This window comes from Sturnus vulgaris, chromosome 14 (genome assembly GCF_052056855.1).
Source record: "Sturnus vulgaris isolate bStuVul1 chromosome 14, bStuVul1.hap1, whole genome shotgun sequence".
NCBI lineage: Eukaryota > Metazoa > Chordata > Aves > Passeriformes > Sturnidae > Sturnus > Sturnus vulgaris.
In genome coordinates, this window is record NC_142256.1 from 18,292,502 (window position 1) to 18,318,587 (window position 26,086).

The following is a 26,086-nucleotide window of genomic DNA, read 5'->3' on the forward strand; positions in this document are numbered from 1 at the left end:
GATCTGAAGCTAAATAAATTTAATAGAACACTTTCCACTGATTTCATTGCAGATCAGACCAAGGGAAGAGTCACTTAATGGCTGAAATAGTAGAATGATGCATCCTTGAAGTTGTTTAACAGGTTGTGAATATATATGTATATTTTCTCCCTCAAGGAAAAAAAAGAACAGTTATTAAGGACTATGAAATGATAGCACAGAAAGGAAGAACAACTAAGCTGCAATCAGCTGAAATGATGTGCATCTTGCTTGGTACTTCCAGGCATCATTTATTGATTTTTAATGGAAAAGAATGTTAAAAGGTCAGAAGCAAACATCTGCACATCACTGCACATCTGAACAGTACCAGTTAAGTCAATGATGCTTGATCTATTTGTGCAGAAAGACTAAGGCAAATGCTTACAATACCAATAGTCCAAGACCTGTCCTGCTGGGAGGTGTTTCACACCCTGGCTCTGGAGGACTCCCTTGAAATCATTGCCAGTCTATGTGAGCAAGAGTATTTACCTCAGTCAGCAATTTCCAGGATACAAGCCTTAATCTGTGTGATCCTTGGGACAGAGGGGATAATGTATCTGCATTTATATGAATGCCCCAATCCTACCTAGGATTGTAGGTAACAGCACAAAACAAAGCACACCACTTCTTTCCAGAAAAACTAAGAGAAGGGAAACTAGAGAATATTTTAAAGGACTTGTCTGAAAACATTTACTTTAGGAAGAAACCTTCTGTAACCCTTGTATTCCCGCTGGGCTTTTAAAATGCAATGCCACTTTCCTACTCACCCCAATGAAAGTTGTAATCAAAAATTAGGCATTTTTACTGGGTTGAACCTTGTTTTTCCAAGTGAACTAACCTCCTTCTGGAAGTTCATCTTTTCTAGAAGATGTGTTACCTCTTTTCCATTGGTGCAGCTTCATGTTAGCAGTTACCTTTATGTTGCCCCAGAAGACAAAAACATGGACTTTAGAGGGGCTAGAAAAGAGAGAAACATTCAAAAAGAACAAGTGACAGAAAGATGGATGTGCAGTAATGAAGCTTCTTTTTCCAGCTTATCTCTCTGTTCCCTCCGTGAGCCCAAACCAGTAAGTGTTCTAGTCTCAACTGTACTGCTTGATATATGTGTGTGAATCAAAGCAGATGAAACTATAATTTACAAGCTGCCTTCTAACATATAGGATATTTTTTCTTAAAAATATAATGAAAAGATGATTCTACTGCAATGTGTATTCTGTTTGCAAATGCACTGTTGTTTGATATGTGTTAACTTCCCAGGGTTCTTAGCATGCATTGCTGCCAGTAACCATCCCTCTCAAATGAGCACAACACTCAAGATGAGATTGTACAGATCAACTTCTTCATTTATCAGAGGCAATATGTCCTTCTTGTGCCCCCTCTCCCTCTTAGATGTTCTTTCAGAGAAGTAAAGAGCCTTTCTAAGCAGTTGCTTTCTTTCCATCCCTGCTCTTTTCTAATAAGCAATGGCTCAGTTGTAGAAGACTTGAGGAAGGGTACTGAACTGGAGTCAAACTTGAGATTCCCCAAGCATCTTTTTCTTCACATGCCAACTACTGTAACACTGAATCATCTTCCAGGTTAAATTCATTACTTTCTGTTCATTATATGGAAGTTCTTTTATGAAAAGTGGTATATTATATATATATTATTATGGTATCAATGTCTGATACCGTTTTAAGACAAGTCTTAGTGCAAGATTTTCTTCCCTCTCCTGAAGGGGGAATGGGTAAATATAACTGGCCTTCTAGGAGCATTTTCCTCAGGAAGCAAACCTAGACTTTCTGCACCAAAATACCTAAGCAACACTATCTCTCATGCAAGGGCCAAAGCTATGAGGTGGATGAGAAGCCATAGCAGATTGAAGCCCCTGTGCACATAAAATTGGGACAAAGAGCCATACAAGTCAGGATTACACATGCATGCATAATTATATGTTATCCAGCAATTATGTGGAGAAAGCACTGCCCCATCTAGATCTTCAACAGCTACTGTGCACGCACACAAAGCATCTACATACTGCCTTATTGAGGAACAGGAATGGAACAACTTTAAAAAAAAAAACAACACCAAAGATGACAAAAAAAGCGCATATATTAAGGTATGATTGACAGCTGCCATAATGGACTGTCATGTCAAAAGAACTGCCTTGCTAATTCTCTTACATAATGAGCTAGATGCTAGGCGCTCCTTGCAAGTTTGATTGTGCACCCTTCCATCAATCTTACCGACATCTTGGCATCTGAAATACAGCAAAACCACTTAACAAGGGCTCTTTAAATGGGAAAGAGGAGGGATGGCCCTCTGTATTAAACGTGATGTGGAGGTTGCTATGGTAAATTTGTACGCAAGACCATTGCGGTGCAAAATTCCATACTGGTGGCTAGGGCTGAGGCTAGCCATGCCTCCAGGTTCTTTAAGACTACTTGGATTGCATTATTAAATCAGTGGAAAAAATATGGTTCTGGTGCCATTTTCATGGTAAGGATAAAAAAAAAAGTTCCTTTGTGTGTGTCTGTAGATCCCCAGGGTATTGATGAAGAGTACCCAAAATGGCTTGTAGTATGTTCTCTCTGCAGCTTTCAAATATGGGGCTCCATCCCCCTGATTCCTTCAGTAACTAAGACTGGAAATATATTTGCAAAATATATATGCATTTCTCTATTTTTTTTTCCACTTTGATTGTTACAGTTACATAATGCTACCAGTTGTAATCACAGTTCAGTGGTGTTGTTAGGCAACTCTGTTAGCTTTAGTTATTGAATTGAAAATTGCCATATAGGTGTCGACTATCTGCCCTGCAGTTCTTGTGATTATAGCTTTAACTACTGGCACTTCCCTCATTACCAGTTCTCTGCGTTCCCATTTTGCGTGCCAGATTTATAATTCACTGAGCCCCTTGAGCTGTGAACTGCTCCCACCCAAGCAATTGGAGATTAATTGCCAGCTCTACTCCAGGACTTTGCAGCAGAGGGGGATGAGCTGGTCATCAGAGTGAAGTTTAGTATATAAACATTTGCTGGGATTTACTGTTCCCTGGGTTATTTCATGTTTCCCTTTTAGAAAAAAACTCCATGAGAAACCTACTGATTTCCCAGCTCCATAGTGACATTTCTTAGAACATTTTTGTTGTTTCTACTCATTTATTATTGCAAAAATACCAAAATAAGTAACACACTACAACTTTACTGATATCTCCACCATAGGCCATAGCACACAGGAGCTGCCACCACTATTATGCCTACTTTATCCCATACCTTTGGAGCTATTTTTTTTCTTGTTCCATTTTTCTATTTCTTCCTAGTTTTTCATTCTCACATTTTTAAATTTTAAACATCAGTTTAACCTATGCTCCCTTTTTCTTTTGGTCAAGAAACATTCCTCTCCACAAAGTATCATTTTTTTGCATATGTGATTCCATTTTTATCCCTTTGCAAAAATCAAACTCTCTAGCAGACAACTTCTGGGCTGACTGAACACAAATGCTGATCTGACTTTTTAGTATGATCCTCACAACTGGAGTTATTTTCAACCCCCTCAAACTTCCCTCTTTCCAGCACTTGGTTGGTTTCAATTTTCAGGGGTTTTGTGCAATTGCTAACAACATTAGAGCCTTCTCTGTGCTTTTGTTTAAACACATTTAACAGGATTCTTGACTTTCTTCAACTCAAAAATATTTTCCTAAGGCACTTCCCATGGCTCCAGAAATCAACCCCATTCTCTGTACAGCATCTCTGACAACAACAGCACCAATTCTGTCTCACCCAGCCAACCTCTCCAACTTTCACAGTCAAAAATACCAGCCACAAAGAAACAAATTTCATACCTGAAATATCATTTCTCAAGTTCTGTCAGTACAACAGTTGTTCAGCTGGGGTTTCTTATTCACCTCATGCTCCCATCTCTCCTCATTTGTAGTTCTAGGCTCCTCCAGTGCTCTGGATTGGTTCTAGGCCCCCAGCACTTCTTATTCAGCCTTTTCTCCCACCATTGCAGGCCTGCAGCCTCTTTCCCAGCAGCACCCAGGAGGCCTCAAAAGCTCTGCCTCCCTCCAGAACCCTCCTTTATTTGCCACAGCTGTTGCCAAATTGCTGCTTTAACTGTTCAATAATTAGAATTGCACCAAGGTATTTAAAAGCTTGTGGCTGTACCTTTTAAATTCATGGGGGTAGAGGTGACTTTCTGAAAGCATGAATAGATATGGGGAAGTTACCAAGTCCATTTTATTAATTTTATATTTCATTGTTGTCCTTTATTTCCTTAGTACTTCTGATAAACTTTTCCCCAGTATTTCTGTGTCTATTTTTCAAAGCTCTATGTCTGTTTTGGCCACATATTTGTTCAGTTTGCATACGAACATCTTGGTACCAAATTCATCCTCTGGGTTCCTGAATCCTGCTCCAGCCAATCACATATACAACAAAAGTCTTGCCCATTCTGGATGTATAGTTTAATATGAGTGAGATATTTGCATAGACATTGGGATTGAAATTCGGGATGGGAAGAATATTTATGTGATGAAAGCACATGTTACAGACTCTGTTCAGCTCCTGATTTCTACCTTTCACAGGCCTTCTTAGTGATCTTGGATACTGCTTTACTCCTTTATGACTCAACTTCCTACCTGTAAAATAGTGAAGATAATCTCTTTGAAATGACCAGTGCTTGTGAGGTTGCAGGGAAAAAACTACTAGACAGGAAAGTAAATAGAAGGATAAAAACATCTTTTGTCCTCATCTGTTGGAGTAAGGTTTTGTTGTTTTTTTTTTTCCACCTAGCCCTCCTCAGAGTACTCGAAAGTGAAAAAGGAATTGTGTTTCTCAGTGGGCTAGATAGTCTCAGTGAGAGCATTTTTCCGTTTTTAAAAAGTATCTCCCATTTCAGTTGTCATTCAGGGAATCTGTTTTATTTGGGTTCCCCCCTCCCCCCCCCATCTATTTGTCTAGCTGTTCTACTTCTAGCTTTCTTATCTTGAGTTCAAAAACATTTCCACTCTTACTATTCAGATGGTTTTGTATTCAAAATTCCAGACATCAGCAGTATATGACTTGTAATATGACATTTAATATTTTTTCAAGTGTACATTTCTCTGTGGGGCTTTTGAAATTGCTTTTAGTAAGGGCAATCTCTTAAGAAAAAAAAATCATGGCTGTCTTGCTTTGCATTACCACGTGAAATCACCTTTGTACTTTTTGCGGTTTTGTGGTTTTTCTATCACAGTCCAGATTAATGGATGCATTTTTTTTGTTTCTCAGAAAGATCTAATCATAGCACAGAAAGAGAAAAGAAGCCAGTGAGAAGCCTCTGTTCAGCCAACTCTCCCTAGATCAAATAGTCTCTGTTTGGGAACATCTGCCTTAAAAGATACCACCTGTTCATAAAAAAATACCAATAATAACGTTTTCATATGTCAAATATTGCAAGGAATGTTTGAAAGCTTATAAGAATCAATCCTTGTAAAGTAACAAGGTTATAAATTTAAGCTGAAAATAATATTGAAAAGCCAAAGCAAGTACATCTGCCTCTGTGGTTGGTATGACAGGATGGTGCATGTAGAGCCATGAGCACATTATAACATTTGATATTCTTGATCAAATCCCATTTTAAGATGTGATGTGTGTTACTCCACTAAAGGTCATTTTAGTTACAGTAGTATTAAGAGTTTTCAATAAAACATTTTAAATGTCAGTTATATAACTGCTTTTAAAACATTTAACAGCCACATTGGTTACATGACCTGAGACAAAACATATTTTTCTCAGCACTTTGATATATTGTGGCTAGATTATCCTTGTGGGAGCATTCATTTCCATAACGATCTAAGGTCATCCCATAATATGTGGTATAGGATTTTTATTCACCAAAACAATAATTGCTAATGAAGCCAATGGTGATGGAATTTCAATGACATGGCAGAGGATGGAGACTGCAGTCAATAATAGCAGCAGACACTGGCCAGTACAAGAAGTTCATCAGCACTATTCAAGGACAAAGAGATGTAGCAATAAGGAATGAACACATGCCATGCTTGTAGACTTCTGCTCCCTCAAAGGAAAGCAAAGCATGGGGATTTTTTTTTTAATAAAAAGATAATATATGTTTCAAAAATGAAATTATGTATTGTTATTTTCTTCTACGCTGAGCAGGAGTTATTTGATGACCTTCTGAGGGCCTGTCCAGCATGAAGTATTCTAAGAAAATGTGTATATTTGTTGAAAAGCATTATAAGCAAAACCAACAGTGGCAATCCCTTTTCACTGCTCTTAGGCATCATGTCTTTCCTAGTGACTTGAGATCATAATGAGATTAAGAAATTGCCGTGTTTCAGAATAATATCTTTTACAGACAATTTTATCATGAACCAATGAAATAAATGTTTCCAAAGTGAACAGCTGGCTTCTCTTTTCATAAAAGATTCCCTTTTAGAACACTATTTCCAAACAATATTACAGTGGCTCCATTCATATGGCTATAGTTAAGACTGTGTAAATACTTCTCTTATAAACCTTGTTTTCCAAGGGTTTATAACTTTACAGCTGAGCCATAATTAACTGGGATTTAAGTTAAGGCACAAGAGTTTAGTCTGTCTGTGACAGCATTTTTGCTAATATTAATTAAGTCAGTTTTAAATCATAGAAGAGTACACAGTAATTTATATGCATAAAAAGGATTTTTGAACATTCAACAGCTTTGATTTTAAAAAACGAATTTTGACAAGTGATTAGAATATACTGTGATCTCCATATTTTTGTCTTTTTTAAAAGAAAAAGAGGAAAAAAACCACTTTAGAAACTCAGTTTGACAAACATGGAAATTCAAAATCAAAGTGGATGGTCTCTCCTTAATTTATGTTGTTATGAAGAATGGGTACAATGGTCCCACTAAAAGGCACAGAATCAAGCTTGTGTAGTGTGGCTTTACTCAGTTCTTGCTGGCATGTAAGCGGAGTTTTTAATACTTGATATAATCTTGTTTGAGTATTTTATGACAATACCAATTTGCCTCCTACTTGTTGTTTTATGGCCACTTCAGTCTCAGCCAATAGCCCACCTTTCTGCACCCCCTGTTTCCAAAGCCACTCTTCATTACAGTGCAAAATGAACACCTCCTGCTTCTCATTCCAGTCCTCCTCAGCTAGGCTCCACTGCCAGCCCAAGTCACCCTTTTAGTATGAGTCCACTCTGGTTTCTGTTGCTGGGCTCTCCTGGCTGCATCAGGATTGCATTGCAAGGAGAACCAGATTTTGTTCACTCACTGTGTATCTTAATGGCAGCATTGACTGTCTGTCACCAGAGAGCGAATAGTGAGAAATACTTGTAGTAACACACAGGGTGGGCACAGCCAAGGACCTCACTCACAGACATTCAGAGTGGACCTCTGTCATACAACCACATGACACACCTTCTCCTTTCTTCCCTTTGTAGGCACTGTCCGTTTTTTCCTCCTTCTTCCCTTACCAGGGAGTTCTTTATGCACCCCGAGTTTGGTAACATAATCTTGGTTGACCTGGGAGACTTTTTTCTAAACAGAAGGGTAATTGGGGTGATTTAGAAAATACACCTATTTTAGCCTAGTATGCTATCTCCAGTAATGCTGAATAGAGCAAAAGGGATAGACTTTCACCTCAGCGTTACAACACTGTGGAAATAAACACAAACTTTTAACATTAGAGTGCAAACAGCAGCCACAGAGCTCTCCTTGTTACCACTGCTGACTGATCTGTTTGGGAATTGAAGGCTAGGATGACTGTATTCCTCTCAGGCCAGTTAACTGTATTGCACATTCAGAAGCCTTCCTGAACTCTGTGGCCATCACTTTCCACAAAAGAATGAAGTTAAAATTGTTTCTTTGAATTCAAATGGAATCAATACTTGCCAGGAGACAGATGGGCTTTTCTACACTGAGAAAAGAATCAGTGTCTGGAGTTCTGGTTTAAAGTTTTCATTCAACTACAGGACAGCACCAGAAAAAAAGAGCAGACTGGGCACCTGCTTTTTTCCTTGATCAGCCCTGAATCGTATAATTCGATCATTTATATAATGGGAGCTTGCTGTTGCTCTTGCATGCAGCTTTTTAGATGACACAGTCTGGCTCAGGCAAGAAGGCCATGCTTATTCTTTTCAGAGCTTTTTAATTTTTACTTGTAGATGAATCCTCTAGGTCAATTGTATCTGCAGGGGTGGGAGAGGAATTTAATTGCTTTTACTTCCTACCTTCATCTCAGGGTGACCAGTCCATTAATAATGCACAGGAAGTAACTAGGAAATGCATGGTAGATTAGGGATTAATTGATATTTGGAAAGATTTCAATCTACATTTGAAGGAAAAGGTTATGCACTGTAGTCCAGCTCTAGTTACTATGTGCATTTGATTATTACTTTTTACAGCCCTGCTCCTTCTGGTTTTAGATCTATTTCGCCCTTTCTTTGGCCAACAAGGCTTACACAAAATTTTCCGTTTGTTTCTTGTGAGAGGTATTTGTTGTATTTCTGATACACATCACCCAATATCAAATAAATACATATATTCCTCTGTAGTTTCCAGTAACTAAGAGCTTTTTCTGCACTTCCAAAATGTTATTGATTTCTCTGCTTGGAAGGCACAAGATTAATAGCTTTAGAGGCAAAAGTCCTTCAAACCATTCACTGAAAAGGTGCTGTAAGCTTGTTTCAATGCCTGCAGATGTGCTTCAGCACACCACTTTTAGTTAGAAACATGAGTGAGGCACTTCTCAAATCAACAAGGCACTAAAATACAGGAAGCAGATGGGTAATTCCAGTGATGTCAGGGCAGGAAGGTATGATTTAATCAGTTTGAAAAGGATGAGCCTGACAACTCGACTTGTTTTGCCATAGAAATGATAATGACTTCAGTAACTTCTTTAGCCATTTTAGAGGCTTCAGAACAGCTAATATTAACACCCATAAAACCAGTAACTACTGGTAGCAGAACGTGACTCTAGCTGTCAGGAGCAAGGGAGAAGTGCAAAGAATAGAAGACCCAATAGAAAAGATATATTAGATTATTTTAAGACCTTGAGAAATTCACCATCTTTTCTCAATGCCAGTTACATTAAAAATAGACTAAAATAAGGAATAAATAATAAATAATAAATAAATAAATGTCCAGTTACAAGTACTTTGATTATGTTAGGTGAATTGGGCAAAGACCTTTTAAGGACCACTGGTGTTACAGCAGCTTTTATGATGGTATTTGAATTTGAGAGTAATGGATTCTTCTAAGCAGCTAAAGCTAGACTATTTGGAAGAGTTTCAGGGTTGCTAAATGCACACTACAGAGAATGTAAAATTTGAGGGGCCATCTCAATTTAGGACTAAAATGTCAAAGGAGAGGTAGACCTGTGTTTCATATAGTAACTTTCACTTAAGTACTTTTGTAATAAACTGCCCCTTTGGGAGCAAAGCTAGGCTAGTCACAAACGTCTGTCATGATACAGTAAGTGAGTAAAGAAACAGTGATGATGACTGTGCTTTGTAGCAATCAGTTGGGATTGGAGTTCATCTCCTGAGCTCGTAAAGTCGCATCGTAAGTGACTTTCATAGTCTACCAGCGAGTGTTTTGCACTGCCAATGCAGTTCTGTTTTAATTCCCTCTTTGACAGGCCAAGAGAAAGTAATTGAAATATAAGAAGTACCTCAAGAAGATGCCCTGGAAGAATCTTTGCTCACCTCACCACATCACATGATCATAACACATAACAGCTCTGAAAATGCTACCTTTCTTCCATTGCAGGATATCTTATTCAAGTACCCTCTGTCTAATGAGTATATCCTATATTACAGTATTAAATTTAAAAATGTGATTTTTACAACTAATGCTAAGAGCACTTTTCAAATCCCTTGAGTATTTTTCATCTGTAGAAGTATTTTGGGTATTTTTCTAATTCTGGTTTTATTAATGTATTTGGTGAAGGTTATCTGAGTTTTGTCTCTTAATCTAGGACACTTTGCAAGCACTATTTGCTAGCACTGATTTATCTGCTTTGATTCATTAAATAAATGAAGAAAGAATTGTAAACGGTAGTAGTGCCACAATGGGGTAGTTATGCTTTATTTTAATTAAAATTAGTATGTAAAAAATCCAGCTGCTATCTACCTGGCTGTTCTTAGCCTAGTTTCTTCAAGTACCTAGAGATTCTGCTGAAGTCTTCGTTTGCTCCATCTGCCAAATCCACAGAGCTGAATTCTGTGTACAGCTCAGGCTGCAGGCACATTTTCAGCCAAAAGAATCTGAATTCTCTGGTCACAAGCATTTGTGTAAAGCCTGTATTGCTTTTATACAAATCTGCTCTACTTTCCACAACTTCCAGGCTCTGCACCTTGCTGTGGTTGCAAGCTTCCCCTGTAACATTTGAGGAAAGAAGACTCTACACCCTTCCATTTCTATTGTCATGGACAAATCTCTGGCTCCAGTGAGTTTGCTGACCAAGAATCACAAAAAAATAATGAAACATGTGAAATCATCACAGCACAAAGCAATACAAATTATTTTAAACAGAGGACACAAAACTTCAAGAGAATTTCCCTACCTTTGCTGAAACTGCCAGCTATGTGGTTTATGGCTGGACCTCTGTTCTTAGTTATGGCCAACATATCCTGAGTTCTGCTGGAGAAATTGATTGTAATTACCAATCAAATAAATATGAGTATCCATCACAGATTATTTTTCATTTTAGTTGGCAATGATCTCATCCCTCTCAAACCAGTTACATATTGCCTTGGAGACCACAGGTTACCTGATGTTGCTAGGATGCACCATTTGCCTCCTTCTCTCTCCTTTTCCTCAGCCGCACTGCCTACTCTCTGTGCTGTCAGTCCATTTCGATATTGCTATTCTGTATCCCTGTGCTGGGAAATTCCTAAGTGGCCATGTTGCTTACCTTCCTTCTCACTGCACTGTGCTTATCTGGAAACACTGAAAAGATAATATTTGCATGCGCATTTATTTTCCCTAGATGGGCTGTGTTGGCCTTTTGTGGGAAATGTTGCAAACAGACCACAAATGAAGTTGATGTGAAACTGAGAAAAGCAGGTGGATAGTGTTATATATGGATAAATTGGGAGGAGATGTGCAGAACAATCTACTATCTAAACTTCTATACAATCTGTGCAGTTTATCTGATTGACCTGTATTATCACTGGCAGCAAAAAGTTCCAATTGGGAAGCCCTTGCTGGTACCGACAGCAAAAGGAAATGGAGTGAAGAAACCTGAATAAACTGAGTTGGAAAACATAAGTAGTTCAACTACATTTTCCTTCCTAATCATCATGTTTTAACACAAAAGAATAAAGTGGTGTATAAAAGGGTAATGTGCATTTTCTTCAAGGACTTGTTCAAACCCATAATGCAGTATCTTTGTAATTTACTTGTAATATGTATACAATATAAAGGATCAGGAGCAGAGTACTATTACTATATTTAGAGATAATGCTGATTTTCTTTCATAGGCTTGATATAAACTTTGATTACATAGCATTTCTTTAATTTGTTGCTATTCAAGCAAACCCTTAGAGCACTGCAGCAAGCAATGCCTCTCTTTTACATTTGCATTTTTTAATTTGCATTTTTTAATTTCCCAGACTGCAGCTCCATACCTACACAGGCTTCCCCTGTGGGAGGGGAGAGAATATATTTCAGTATGAATGGTACTGTTTTTCTTCTCAAATAGCTGTAATTATTAATTCCAGAGATCTACCAAAAATCACTTTGCTACTGTTTCACTTAAGGGTGTAGGATTTTCCTAACATCAGATGCCAACCTACTGCTCCACTGATACCCATTTTAAATAGCCATCTTGCTCCTGTCTCACCCACCAGTTCCCCTTTCAATATGGTGGCCCCTGGGACTGTAATTTTTAACTTAACTTCCCCACCTAGTCCAGCTTTGCAGGTGGAATCAGTACCTAAGTTGGATTTCTGTATCTCACACTAAGTCTTGCCCTTGAAAAGCCTGGGATGCAAAATTTGAGGCATGACATAAAGAGAGGAAGCAACAAGCAAAATTAGACCTGAAAATAGATGTCAGCAAGAGGGCAATGGCTTTGCTCAGGAATTTAGCCAAGTACTACTGCCTGTCTGTTGGAGATTATCTGTCTCCAGAACAACACCATCCATAGGCTGAGGCAACAAAATGAATTATTTATTTGACTTTCTCTATCCAAGACCTCGCAAAAGAAAATTTTCGAACACATTGTGTCTTCCCAAGACTGAACATTTGCTCACATAATAAGATGGGAAAAAGAAGAGCTTGGAAGACTTTATATAACAGTACCATCTTGCAACACCTGCCATAACAATATTTTATTTGTCAGTCTTTTCTTATCCCATGTCTCTGCTAGTTTACTCCATCAAAGGCCAGGAGTAATAGCATCACTTCAGATAAAAGAAAAAGAGGGAAGTGTGCTGTACACAATCTGCCCATCACATCACCTCACAGTTACATTAATGAAACAGGCACCACATCTATGAAGAGTTTAAAGACATGGCAATCCATGTCAGCTGCAGCTTCTTCTCAGGTATGGGAAAAAATGCTTCACTCTTATGTGGTACATATAATTCAAAATGATGTACACAGATTAATTAATGGAAAGTTCTTTATGCACATCAATACACTGAGTCAGAGAAAGATTAAATAAATGAGAAAGCACAAAATTTAAAAGACACAGGAAGTACCAGAGCCATAAACATCACTGAACTCCTGGATTTCAGAAAAAAAACCCCTACTCTAATGTGACTATATAATTTCTCTTTCTTAAAGTATATGTTTCAGACAGAAAATTCTGCTGTGCACAGCACTGAGCAGATCATCAGCTCTTTGCAAATACTGACTGGAATAAATAATATTATCTATAATCTCAGTACCATGTCCTAAACCACTAAATCTATTGCAATTTGAAACCTTCGTATTTAACTGACTTTGATAAAGATAATTCTGAAAGCTGCACTATCTTGGTCAGACTAATTAATATGTAATAATAATGTTAATCATGACCAATAATGCTGTTTTAATAAGGATTTAATCCCACATATCATTTTATGAAATCACTTTGATAATAATGATTATTTGTTTTTGCATTTCTTATGTTAGCAACTTCAAGTGCCATGATGATTAATAAAGCTAAAGAAACAAAGAGATACAAAAAATAATAAGCTTATGAGACTGTTAATATGCTGAGCTTATTTAATAAACCTTACCAAATATAAAACTGTAACAGAGATTCTCTTGGGAGAGGGAGAAAAAACCTCTAAACATAAAGTTTCTTAAGGCTAGGTCAGTAGGATTGAATGGACCTGTGTATCGCTGTCATTTCCATTGTCACTCTAGCAAACAAAATAAAATAATAAATAGCATGTAGTGCATTATGGGCCAGGCTGTTAGCTGGTGTAAAGCGGTGCATTGGTATTGTGATGATTTGAAAGCAAACCAGTGGGAGATCCCATATCAGAACTACAATTTAACAGGAAAATTGAAATTAAATGGAGTAGTACAGAAACACTGACAGAGTCAGAATACAATCTGACACCCTGTCGGTCAGGGTGTTGGTAGCAGCATGATTGAATGGTGGCTGTAGTCCTCCTGGAGTAACAGATGTGGTTCTGTTGAAGCTATGATCCTGTAGAAGGGTGCAGTTTTCCCCTGAAGGTCCAGTGGTGGTGTAGAAGCGTCAGGTCTTCGTCTGGGAATCCAGTGGAAAAAGGCTCCTTGTAGTGTTCCAAATCCCACATTATATGCAGGTAGAAATGCTTGGCTCCTCCTCCTGGGTGGAGCATCTCCCAATGGGATGATGTAATTTTATCAGTCATGCAGTGGGACTCAATGGCCCATTAACAGAAGATATCATCCCTGGAGGGAGGATGGGTCATGGAAGAGATAAAGAACACTGTCCCCCCTGGTTTTAACAGATGGTGATAGAATACATACTTTCGGTTACATCTTGTATTGCAATCTAAGACAGGCATTAATCTAAAGGATCTGTGCATCTGGCCCCGAATTTTCAATGGGCTGCATAAGCACAAGCATAAGAAAATACCTAATTTGTCTTGTCCATGATGACCTCAACACCCAGCGGAGGAAGGATACATACTGTCAATGCACACATCCTCTGGTGACAGTGGCTTAGCTACTTAGCAAAGTATCACTTAGCTACTTAGCTAAGTATTGGGACTGGGCATACTGAGATCTTTCAGGGAATTTTTTGGCAGCAATAGCAGTGACTCTTGCTTTCCTCCTCTCGTATTCCACTCCTGCAGCTAAGCCAAAGGCTTTGTTATTACCCAAGTTTGATTTTCATAGATATTCATTGACACGGCTCAACCTTTCCACTCAGTCACCCATGGACCCAGCTAGCCAAGGGTCGCCACAGTCACGAGTGGGCTGCCCTCGGGACACCCAGGACCCAAGGTGCAGCTAGGGCACTCAGCCCTCTTGGTTGCTCTCAGCAACCGGGAAAAGGCAAAGGATGAGGAGGAGGCCTTCTTGGATTCCGGAACAGGGTTTATTGGGGAGGAGCAGGGAGGTGACCAAATGCAAGGCAGAGGAATCCAAAAAGGCAAGGAAAAGGGGTGTACAGCGACTTAAATAGGGGCCCTCCCCCAAGGGAGGGTACAAAGCAACAACCAACCAGGGAAAGCGATGGGCGTAACATAAGGTGGGGCTTCAGATACATAGAACCAATGGGGGATATCAAAGGCAGGGATTCATACAATATAACCAATCATTAACAGAGCCAAGGATACTTGACATAGAACTTTCTGGAATAAAGGGAGGGGCCAAGAGGAAGCAACATCTTGTGGGGCAGGGTTTAGGGTGAGGGACAGGGAAAGTTCTGGATAAAGGGGAGGGGTTTTGGGTGACCGACAAGGGTAGAAGAGGGAAGGGGAGATACCATTTTACAATCACAAAGGGGTGTAACAGGGAAAAACCATTACAACATGAACATATTATAACCAAACAATATTTAAATAAAATGACCACCACAATAATTCATAGCAGCCCAATAGAAGAAATTCACCTGGTCCAAAAAAGTCCCCCATAAGGGATCCTTTTAGCTTACAAAGCATTGCATAGGCAGCATTTTGCCAAAATAGCTTCAAAAGGAAATCACCTGAGCTGGCACAATTTATAGCAGCCAAAGAAATCTTCTGCTGGATGGTTTATATAATTAGAGAAGTCTAGTTAGCAATACAGGCAGTTTTTATACACAGTCCTCAATCCTTATCAAGAGGCTTTTACAGGTTTGATTTTCCTGGCAAAGTCTAGGTGGTAGAAATCAATTTTAAGAGATCTATTCATCAGCAAAGGTCTCTTTGGAAGGTGAAATTACTTGCGTTGAGTAACTTCCTACTTAAAAGAGTCCCCTGAATTTGTTCCTACCTGGCACAGATTGCTCCAGTAGCAATGTGAAACCAGGAAGAAGTGGGTTATGGGACGCACAAGAGAGAAGTCCCAACGAGGAGGAATACTGAGATATGAGATATAAATGGAAATCATCCACAGTGATTTGTTCATGGGCTCCAAAGCAATGTCCACATGCTGGAGCCACAGAAGTGGAGAAAGGAGTACCAGCCTCATGTTTCAGATAGAGAGACAGGAGCAAGTCTTTGGAAGAAAAGCAGAAGGAACTATTGCAGGGAAATTCTGCAGTTCTTCCTCTTCATAATCATATTTTCTTAGGCAGTGTAGGAAATGAGTGCACAGCGAAAGATACAAAAGAACAAAAAGAGATGCCAGGTAAACAGAACCCCTCTGATAAAAGAGAAGCCCAGCCCATGTCAGAGAAACTACATGATGGTAAGAAATAGCTGGTGTTTTGAATACACACTATATAAACACTGTCGGAAGTTCATGGAAGTACTGAATAGAACCAACTATCTCTTTGTTAAGGGGATGAAAAATATTTCATTCAAACAACTATCAAGAGTAGTCTCCAGCCATAGAAATCAAACCTGAATAGGAAGAGATCTTAGCAGATCCAATACAGGCTTTCTACACTACCAGTCCAGCCTTCTCCAAATTAATTTGTGAACAAAGAGAATAAAGGATGTTTCTCTAGGGACAGTCATATTTTCTAACTGAAGAATAAATTATGTTGAATGAGAATACAAAGCCATGAAACATAATCAGGCTATTATCTAGGTAAGAATTGTGGAGAAGATACAGTGCTCCACACTGCATTCCTAGTGTTACATATGATAAGCAGAGACAATAGAAATCAGTGGGAAAAATTGTCATGCAGTGATTTCCTTCCCTGGGCCTCCTGCAATTTGCAGAACTCTGCAAAATTTCTTGGGCTGCTTGGTCAGCTTTCTCTTTTGCTGAAATATACTTGGATTTCAATACTAACTACCACTGCTGCAAAAGGAGGGTAGTGATAAAAGGTTGATTTGCAAAAATATTTATAAATTCTGCAGATTTCTATTTTTAGGTGTTCAATTTAAGGCTTCTGGTGGCTGCAGACATCTGTCTTGTCAGAGATTTCTCTGTGGTGCTAACAGAAGTGAAGACTTAGATTCATCATGAAATGGGAAATGGGACTTTGATTCTACAGAAAATAGAACCCAGAGGAGAATCATAAACATACACACACATTTTATTTGCATATAAACGTTTCTATTATTCTGATGCCAAGATGATTTTTTGCCTTTTCTTTTATATAACTTTTATGTATCCTCAGTATTCTTAGCATACATAGTTGTAATTCCTTAAGTCTGATAATTTAGCACAGCCATAGTATTTTGTTAAGCCAGAAGACCAAACATCCTATATGCCTCATACTAAGAGGCTGGAAAACCCTATGCTAATTCGGGAAACCAAGGTCCTGCTCAGAGTATATCCTATAAACTAGAGATTTGCCCCATCCAGGGGGGAATTCCATGGATGGGGGAATATAACGCCATTCATCCAGGCGTCCCATTGGGGCATCCTTGTTAGATATGCTAATCTGTAAGGTCTATAAATTGTTACATGATCTATCATGTATCTGAATTGTGGCACATTCTACCTTGGTGAAATGGTGCACTAATAGGAATCCTTATTAAAATACTGAGGTAAAGCCCCTTATCCCTTAACCATGTCTGGCTCCTACTTTTCTAGGACCAGGATAAGGCATAAATTCCAAGGATTGTTCAGCAATGGAAATAAAGGCTCAGGGTTCCCCCCGAGTCTCCCTTTCTCCAGGCTAAATGCCCCCAGCTCTCTCAGCTGCTCCTCATCACACTTGTGCTCCAGACTCTTCCTTAGCTCTGTTCCCACACACACATTCCAGCCCCTCAATGTCTTTCTTGTCATGAGGGAGCCAAAACTGAACACAGGATTTAAGGTGTGACCTGACCAGTGCCCAGTACAAGGTCACTGCCTTGGTCCTTCCTCCCACCCAACTTGATGCCATCCACCTCTAAAGATACCCTCACTCCCCTTGTTCAGATCATTAATCAAGATGTGATAAGAGAAGTGGCCCCACTGCTGAGCCGTGGTACATACACTGGTGACAGCCTCAGCTGGATGTAATTCAATTCCCCACCATTGTCTGGGCCTGGCCATCCAGACTGTTTCTTACCCAGCGAACAGTGCACCCATCTGAGGCACGAGCAGCCAGTTTCTCCAGGGAAATGCTTTAGGAAATGGTGTCAAAGCTTTGGTCCTTCTAACTTTCTCCCTGCATAACCTCATGACATTTCTGTAGTCTTCCTGAGTTGCATGCCCTTTCTTCCAAAAGTCATAAACTCTCCTTTTTTCCCCTGAGTTACAGCCAAACCTCTCTATGCAGCTGGGACAGTCTTCCTCACTGACTAGTCTTTTGATATATGGGGACAGCCTGCTCCTGTGCTTTTATGAATTCCTTATTAAAGTATGTCCAGCTCTCCTGAACTCCCCTTCAGGACTGCCTCCTAAGGGATTCTGTCAACCAGTCTCCTAAATAGGAGAAAGTCTGCCCTCTGGAAATCCAAGTGTCTGTTTGTTGGACTCAGTTGTTGCTGTTCAGCCTGATATGAACTCCTGAGATTTGCGTTCCCTTTCACTTAGTCAATGTTTCAGCAACACACAGCTTAATATCTCTGCTTAACCATGTACTCTTGGTTAATGGCTCCCAATGTTCTGTCAATGGTCTCCTCAGTTATTTTGCATTTCTGTATAATTTGGAATATCATCTGAAGTAAAATCAAAGTTATCAGAAGCCCATTTTCTCAGTGTTTGTGCTAGGAGACCAAAGTCCAAGACGTGAAAGGGAAACTGTGTCCTTGATTATCCCAAATAGCATTTTTACAAAGGCTGGAGAGTGTGTCATGCACAGAGAAGAGATCATGCAAGACTTCTGGAGTCTCATCAACACCATATTTGAACAACAGAAATGCAACAGAGGGAGGAAAAACCTGCATGCATGTCTGTGGGATGATCAGCATGGACCATGTGATAGGTGTGTGCTGTGTTAGTTATGAAAATTCTACTAGCTACGAAAAGGCTTTAAACCAGCAAAGTCTAAAAATGTGATTATTCAGAGTATAAAGAATAAGAGGTGCTGTGATTATTCAGAGTATAAAGAATAAGAGGTGTTGGAATGTTCTGGAGTACATGGAAAGAATATTAAAGCACAGCAACAAGGAAAACTTTTTGGAAAAATCACCCTGCTTAAGGGACTAAACTCAGGCATGGTTCACAAGGCAAGCAGTGTGCTTCTGCCATCAGCAAGGTACAGGGCATGGAAGACAAAATTAAGCTCAAGACTGAGTTGATATAAACTGGGAGAACACCTTCTTGTCTTGGATCCAATCATGTGGTTTATGACATGGTTGGTTTTGGTCAATTTGATTTGCACACTGCAGCTTCTTTTAAAAAAATCCCTCACCGGATATAAAATACTTTGTTTGTTCTTAAGATTTCCATTTTTCCTTTCCTAAAAGGTTCAAAAGAATATTTTGCTTGTACTCTTTTGCTCATACCATACTTGAAAGCACAAAAAATGTGAACTGTTTGTTTATCCTAAGGGCAGGTGCTTTGTAGATTATCAGTCAAGCTTTGTTGTTCTGCACTACAAATTCTTCAACTTTGACCTGAGAGGCTGTTTATTCCCATTTCCTCACCCTCTGAGAAAAAGAGAAATAAAGTGAAGATGGAAAAATCATTCTATATTCCTAAGCTAGTGCTCTGTCTTGCTTTAGTAAAGCCTTTGTTGTACATAAACATATACAAGTTTTCTAGTTACCTGTACCTGGTGTTACTCAATACCAAAGTTGGTCTGGGGCTAGAATCACTACCTTAGAAAATCTGAAGTGCGGACTCTTGTGGGGAATTCAACAGTGTTAATTTTATGACTTGGCAATACTCAGGGGAAACCTTCCAGGTGACAAGTAAGGAAATAACACACATTCATCTTACTTCAATATGAAGGAAACCAGAGTGCTCATCTCCCTGCAATCTGTCGACAACTTTACCCTTACACTGAATGATGACACACAGGTGGAACTATCTTGTTCCATTAAGGATCTTTTAGAAAAACATATAAAACAATAAAAGTCTGTGAAGGTTTTTCCCTCCCAGACAAATATTGTACAAATCCTAAATTCTGGAGTAATTTCAAAAGAATAAATCTGTAAAAAATAAAAAAAGGTTTTCTATTTATTGGTGTAGGGAAAAGTAATACAGTAAATTACTGCTCCAATCCTATCCCCCAGTATGATCTGTGATACAAGATAAAAAAGCAGACTGAAGCTCAAAGCAGGAGATGCAAAGGTGACTTTTGAAATCCTCTGATCCAAACCTAATTGCTAGACAGTCCCAAAGCATAAGTTAGAGCAGCTTCAAGCATCAGCATCTAAACATACTTTTTGCTCTAATCCAAAGCTCATCAGGCACCAGGAACCAATACCACAGGAGTATTCACTGGGGAAAGAATTAATAGGTTCGAGAGCCATTTGCTTCATCAGCCTGGAAAAAGCCTGTTGTATTGCACTGTTTGTTTCGTAAGTTGCACTGTTCATGGTTTTATATTGCACTGTTATGTTTTATATTGAACTGAGAAAATGGTTTGCCCTGTATCTCCCCGGAGCTTGTGAAGTTGGTTCAGCCCTCCCTTAGCCCCTCCCCGTCGGCGGTGTCCCATTGGTCACGGGTCTGTTCCTCCCCTCCCCTTTCCCTGAGTTTAAAAGTGCCCGCCATCTTCTCTCTCGCTTTTTCTCCTTTCGCCATGTGGACAGAATAAACTGTGGATCACCTTCCCACGGGAGAAAAGAGCCTTCTTTGGTTCTTTGTCTTTGTCTGTGAGGATTTCCCACCCCTCTCTGGTCCAGAGCTAGCCGGGAGACTGGAGAGGAAAAAGGGATTTACCTCAAAAGCCCTATTTCAATCTTTGCATAACTTCAGCATTGATAGTTTTGACCATATCTTTTGAACAGTAGCTGCTATTCATAATTTAACATTTCTACGGTATCTTCTTAAAATACCCTCCCGATAATCCACGAGTGACTCTCATTATCTGAGTCTGTGAATGTTTCTGCTTTTTTGTTGTTCTGCAGAAACTGAAAGGCTTTAAACAGCCATTACTTGCAGGTCTATAGACCTCAAACTGTATCTAATAATCTTGGAAAAATTTTCTCAGGCTCAGATAGACACTGATTTGAAACTTCTGACCAGATTGGTTAAATGGCTAAAGCATAAATATATCCCAGATGTTACAATGGATATTTGTCTTGACTACTCATTAAACTTTGATATGCATAGATACTTGGCATCAAATTACATTTTCTTAAAATTCCTAGCTGTGGAAATTTGATAGTTATGAAACCACTTTTTTCCTATGAATGCTGAAATGTGGCAGTTACCAGTACATAGGGACCTGTTTACACAGGATATTCACATATGAACAAGGAAAATATTTATTTATCATGAGAGACAGAAATATTTCCCTTATTTCCTGCAGTGACAGAAAGGCAGATGAGAGAAATGGATTGGATTCTGATCACGAGGTCACAGCTTGCAGGAATGAGTACATGTGTGTAAAAATTACATAGGGCTAAAAGCAATCTGCAATGTGTCTTTTTCTAAAATAAGACTTTTGTTGACTCTTGCATTTTAAAATGAGTCATAGATAGTCTGAAACTCTATTCGTACAAAATGTAGAAGTTAAATTGTTTCATGCTTGTAGGTTCCTTTGATCAAAGGAACTTTCCTAGTTGCAATAAAGAACCCTAAACCAACCCTATCTCTATTTATACTTTGGCTATTCCATCTCCTTCTCCAGAAGGACCAATACTCCAGCACCACATAATCAGGTGGCTGGCAGCTGGGCACCACTGTGCTCAATAGTCAAATCTATTAGATGTGAAAATAAAGAAACTGTATCATGGAAATCTCCATCAACTATGCCCTCTATCTTAAAACCAGAAGCACCAAAATGTGCTACTTTTGAATTCTTGCAGGGTTACAGGCCTCCAAAACAAATCAACTCTGCCAATTGTGAAACACCTGAGAGCATGTATTGGAAATAATCATTCTTTTAAAGTGACAGATTAAAATCTCTAGTAACAAAGTTCTCCTCCTTTCCTTAAGCAATCTGTAAGCAATTCCACTCTTGCAGTAAAGGATTTGGGTATTCTTCTGAACAGCATCCAGGAAGCCCCACCAGCCTGCTTCAGACTGATTCTGATCTTGCACCAGCAAAAAATAAATGTAAGTATACTGTATCAGAGGTAAATTTGTGTGCGTCCAAATTAGGCTCCAGCTGCAGACCTGTGTATTTTTATGCTAAGATATCCTAAATTGGGCATGCAGAAGAGATGTGCTGGAGGGGGCCAGGGAAGAGTCCTATTTGGGTGCAGTAACTCAGCTACACAATCTAGTTTCTACTGACTATTCTACTTATGCTTCTGATGTTTGTCTCAATGCTGTCAGCATGGCAAGGCAGCACTGGGGACATAAAATCAGGAGTGCAAAGGCAAATATCATGTCTTACTAAACCATCCATGAATGACTGTAGATACCTGCCTCCAAAAAATGTGAAATCTTTCTAGACAGAACCTCCTCTTTATGTGGGTATGTGCAGTCCTCTGTGTTGAAGAAGTGAGGGAAAGGCTATAAACAGTGTATGAGACCATAGCCAGACACAGCTCGAGAAAAAAGTTCCAAATACGTCTCTGCAGAAAACACCTAGAAAAGTCCTCAGTAGCTGCACTGGCCACAGGCCCAGCCATGTGGGGCTGTCCTCACCCCCAAGCAAAAAAATATGGCTTATGTCCGGGGTAGTGGCCCAGCAACAAACTGCTCAAAGAATGCAAGAACAAATCTGGGGGAAGTTATTCTTTAGTATAATTTCAGTTGAAAAGAAATTATTTCTCAAACTGGGCAAACAGTAACTCACAATCATGACTTGAAGACATCGTGATTAATTCTTTCTGAGGTTGCAAACAACCGCTCCAGGAAGTACAAATGACTTTTTTTATTTGTAATGGACTAACTCTGAAACCTAATGATGGCAGTTAAAAAAGAAAAGTTTAGTATTTCATTACCTGATAGCACTAGAAAATATTTAGCCCAATATTTCTATCCATAAGTCCCATACAATCTCCCTCCATATGTGAAATTCATGTGTCACAGACATCAACTCTGCTCTCCACTGACTGTACATGGCATTTTTTTGATGCAATTAGGCAATTTCAACCCAAAAAACCAATCAGATTTGCTGTACCACGCTGCAGATGGAAAATGGAGACAATGGATAAGACATTATGAGATACACTGAATATTATAGCAGAAGAAAAACCTTGGTGTGGCCCCTGTTCTGACTACATTATTCATTTTTATATTTGATTCATAAAAAACTTTGTCTAAATTCCACAAGGTTTCCAGCCTTTTGCAATAAAATACAGTCCTGGAATCTTGGAATCCTCCTGCAAAATTCTGGTTGAGCTGGTGACTTAAAAGTAAGAATACTAATTTTAAAGACAAAGCCCAAAGCCCTGATCACACAAGAGTTTTAATATTTAAGCTACTGGACAACAGTTTTGAAGAAGAAACTGCCTGTCGTGTCTATCAACATCTTTTGAAAAGCTCCAGGTTTTGACCAATATGTAATACTAATGTAAATCAAAAGCAATCTCCTTGAAGTTGCTAGAGATCAGATTCCAGGCTTATAATATTTTGCACACTGAATTTATCTGTCATGCCTGTGAGGTTACAGCACAGACCTAAAAGAAGGTATGGTGTAAGATCAATGGTAAGGAAAGAGTTTCATTTAAAAGACCATCTTTTCCCATCAGACATGATAGGAGATTTATTATTCCGATAGTATTATTGAAAATAGAAGAGAGAGAAAAAGTAAACAGGAACATATATTTTCATTTTATGACTGTGAACAACATTTCATACTGTAAACGTATCTTGGTCTATAACATTTACCCACAAAAAAAAAAAAAAATGTCAATACAGTCCTTATTGCTAGCTCAGCAGAGCCTCTCCAGAACATTGTGTTAATGATTAATATGAAGTCAGTGGAATTCCACAGTTGCTGAGAGTCTTGTGCCCAAGAATGAACTGCATTGCTAAATCAGCAAAGACAGTTGTCAAGGTAACCTCTGTGTAATCTATTTAACTGGCTCCCAAAACACCAATCAAGGTCAGATAACACACTCAAGCACCATATGAACACACTCATACAGCATAAAGCTTTGTATCAAGACAGCAGGGAGGAAAAAACCTCATTAGGAAGCAGGGGGAAAAAATAAATTCAGTTTTGAGAAGTGTTAATTGGGACTGCAGTTAGCTTTGCAGGGAAAGCATGCTGCTCATCTGAATATGTTTTATCTATAGCAGAAGTAATTTCACTCCAGTTCAGTTTGAATGGTAATATTCTTCTACTAGTGTTAAAAAAAAAAAAAAAGACAAAAACAACCCACCCAAAAAGTAAAATCAGACATATATAAATTATTAATTTCATTTATTGTTTTATTAATACTTGCCTGGCATCTACACTCTGATACAGAGTTCTCATTTTGTTTTCTCGGCAATAGATTATTGTGTTACTTAACCACAAATAAAATGCCAGCAGCATCTCAGGGCTGGGGATACAGCTTCCCACACAACACAATTCCACAGGTCCTGCTCTTCTGAGACCTTTCTCCTCCTGCAGAAACTTTCCAGCCAATTCTGCAAAGGAGAAGAATCTATTTGGAGTTACAATCTGATGAGTACCCTGAATTTGTTGTATTTGTATTTGTAGTTGTATTTACTTGCTGTGAATTTAGATCTCTATAGCCATAACATGGGCTGACAAGACTCACTGGGGTCTGAACTGATTTTTATTCCAACAATTGCTTCACGTACAAATCAACATCCTTTGCTTGATATTTACTGCTTTGCTCAACATTTACTGCTTTGCTCATCCTGGAAGTGAAGGACAGTAAGCATGTTGAGAATTAAACAGGTTGTCTGTTTCCCCTGAAGCCTCCATACCCTTGTCTTCTGCTGGGAAGCTACAGTACACCACAACTTCTTACAGCCTCTACTCCTCAATGAATCTCAACAAATATCCCTATGCTGCTTACAGTAGAAGTACCTACCAGGGGAGCTATTTCCTTCCTTCAGTTACACACTGTCAGTATCACAGAGCTGTGCTAATTCAGGACCCTGCTCCTGTTCCACTAAAATGCCAAAAGGTCTTGCTGTGGAAATGAAGAGCTAAAATTAACAGCTCCAAAATTGCAGAAATCAATTGCAGGAAACAGAAAGGTAGAAACTTCCACAGACACTGAAGGGTTTGGTTTTCAGCCTTGGAAAAAGCTTGGAGTAATGTAAAAATAGAAGTACACAGACAATAAGCAGAAAAATTATAGACTTAGGTTTCTATAGTTGTAAGTAAGTATATGCCTTAAGTAAGCAAGCAACTGTATTAGATGAGATAGTAAGGAGTTTTATAGTGTAGTAATGGAATTGTATAGGGTAGGCTAAGAGTTTGAGTGTTGTAATAGAGACATAATAGAAGCATATGTGTGTGCGTGCAACAGTAACTCATTGAATAAGAGTATATGCAATGTGCTAAAATTAAGTAAAATGATAGGTTAGAAAAACAAAATATGCTTTGCAGCAACTTCCTGTTGGATCAAAATGTTATATATTGCCTTGTAACAAAGAAGCTCATGACTACTTTTGAGCTATGGATGACTTCTTGTTTCTCTAAAGCTCATGCCTTGAGGCTGATGTGAATCAGAACAATAAATCAACCTTAGGACAATCGTGGTACCATCCCTTCATTTCAAGCGACGATAATAATCAATCACAGTAAAGATTATATAACATCTATGTCTTTAGACAATATCTTTGGCCAATGCCATTCATACAAAATAAAAACTATTCTTTAAGGGCAAAAGGTCTGCATACATCATACGTGTACATCATACATCTCAGATGTGATCCTGAGAATCAAGAGTCACCAGTAACTCTGCTTAAATTCTAGATATTTAACATTTCTCAAGGTTTCCTCCTTTCCTCTCAGTGTGTGAGACCCATATGTCTGTCTGGGTTCAGTGCAGGATCCAAGGGCTATAACATCATGTACGACTAGATTAGGAAACAAGGAAGACAACTACACATTGTAGTCACCCCCAGTGTGGGAGGGCGTGATGGTGCTGCAAGCTGCTGCTTATCATGTTGCTGCTGAAGGCAACCATGTAGGCAGAACTCACAGCCTTCAAAGAACTACCCCAGGACTGCTCCAGATCCACTAGGCCGGGAATAACAAAGCTGCTAAGCTGCCTCAAACTTACTTGAGAAAGTCAAGCTTCAGTAGAAGACAGACTATGTTGCCTGTCACAGCATCTCACCTTACAGATGTAGGGCAGATGTGCACCCATAGACACCCACATGGTGCACCCACACACACCACATGTCATGGTTGAGTTCCAACATATGCTCTGAGTTTCCATCTCAGGGAAACAAGACTAAAGGCTGGGAAGTACCTAAATGTTGTCTGGATGTGGAGCCAGGATAGATGAAACATGAACAATTCCATATGAACACCTTAAGGATCCAAATATTATTAAAGATATTTTTTGTTAAAATAACCATC

General features: G+C 39.0%; 1 protein-coding gene across 10 annotated transcripts in view; it reads right to left on the minus strand.

The window, feature by feature from the left end:
* MAMLD1 (mastermind like domain containing 1) overlaps positions 1-26,086 on the minus strand; it is a 273,107-nt gene that overhangs the window by 132,037 nt on the left and 114,984 nt on the right. For 8 of the 10 annotated variants that reach the window (XM_088173279.1, XM_088173283.1, XM_088173281.1 and 5 more), the window contains one exon: positions 10,565-10,638. The exons of the other annotated variants lie outside the window; for them this stretch is intronic. The gene's annotated coding sequence lies outside the window, so the exon portion shown is untranslated. The remainder of the gene's footprint in view (positions 1-10,564; positions 10,639-26,086) is intronic. 10 annotated transcript variants of the gene reach the window in all.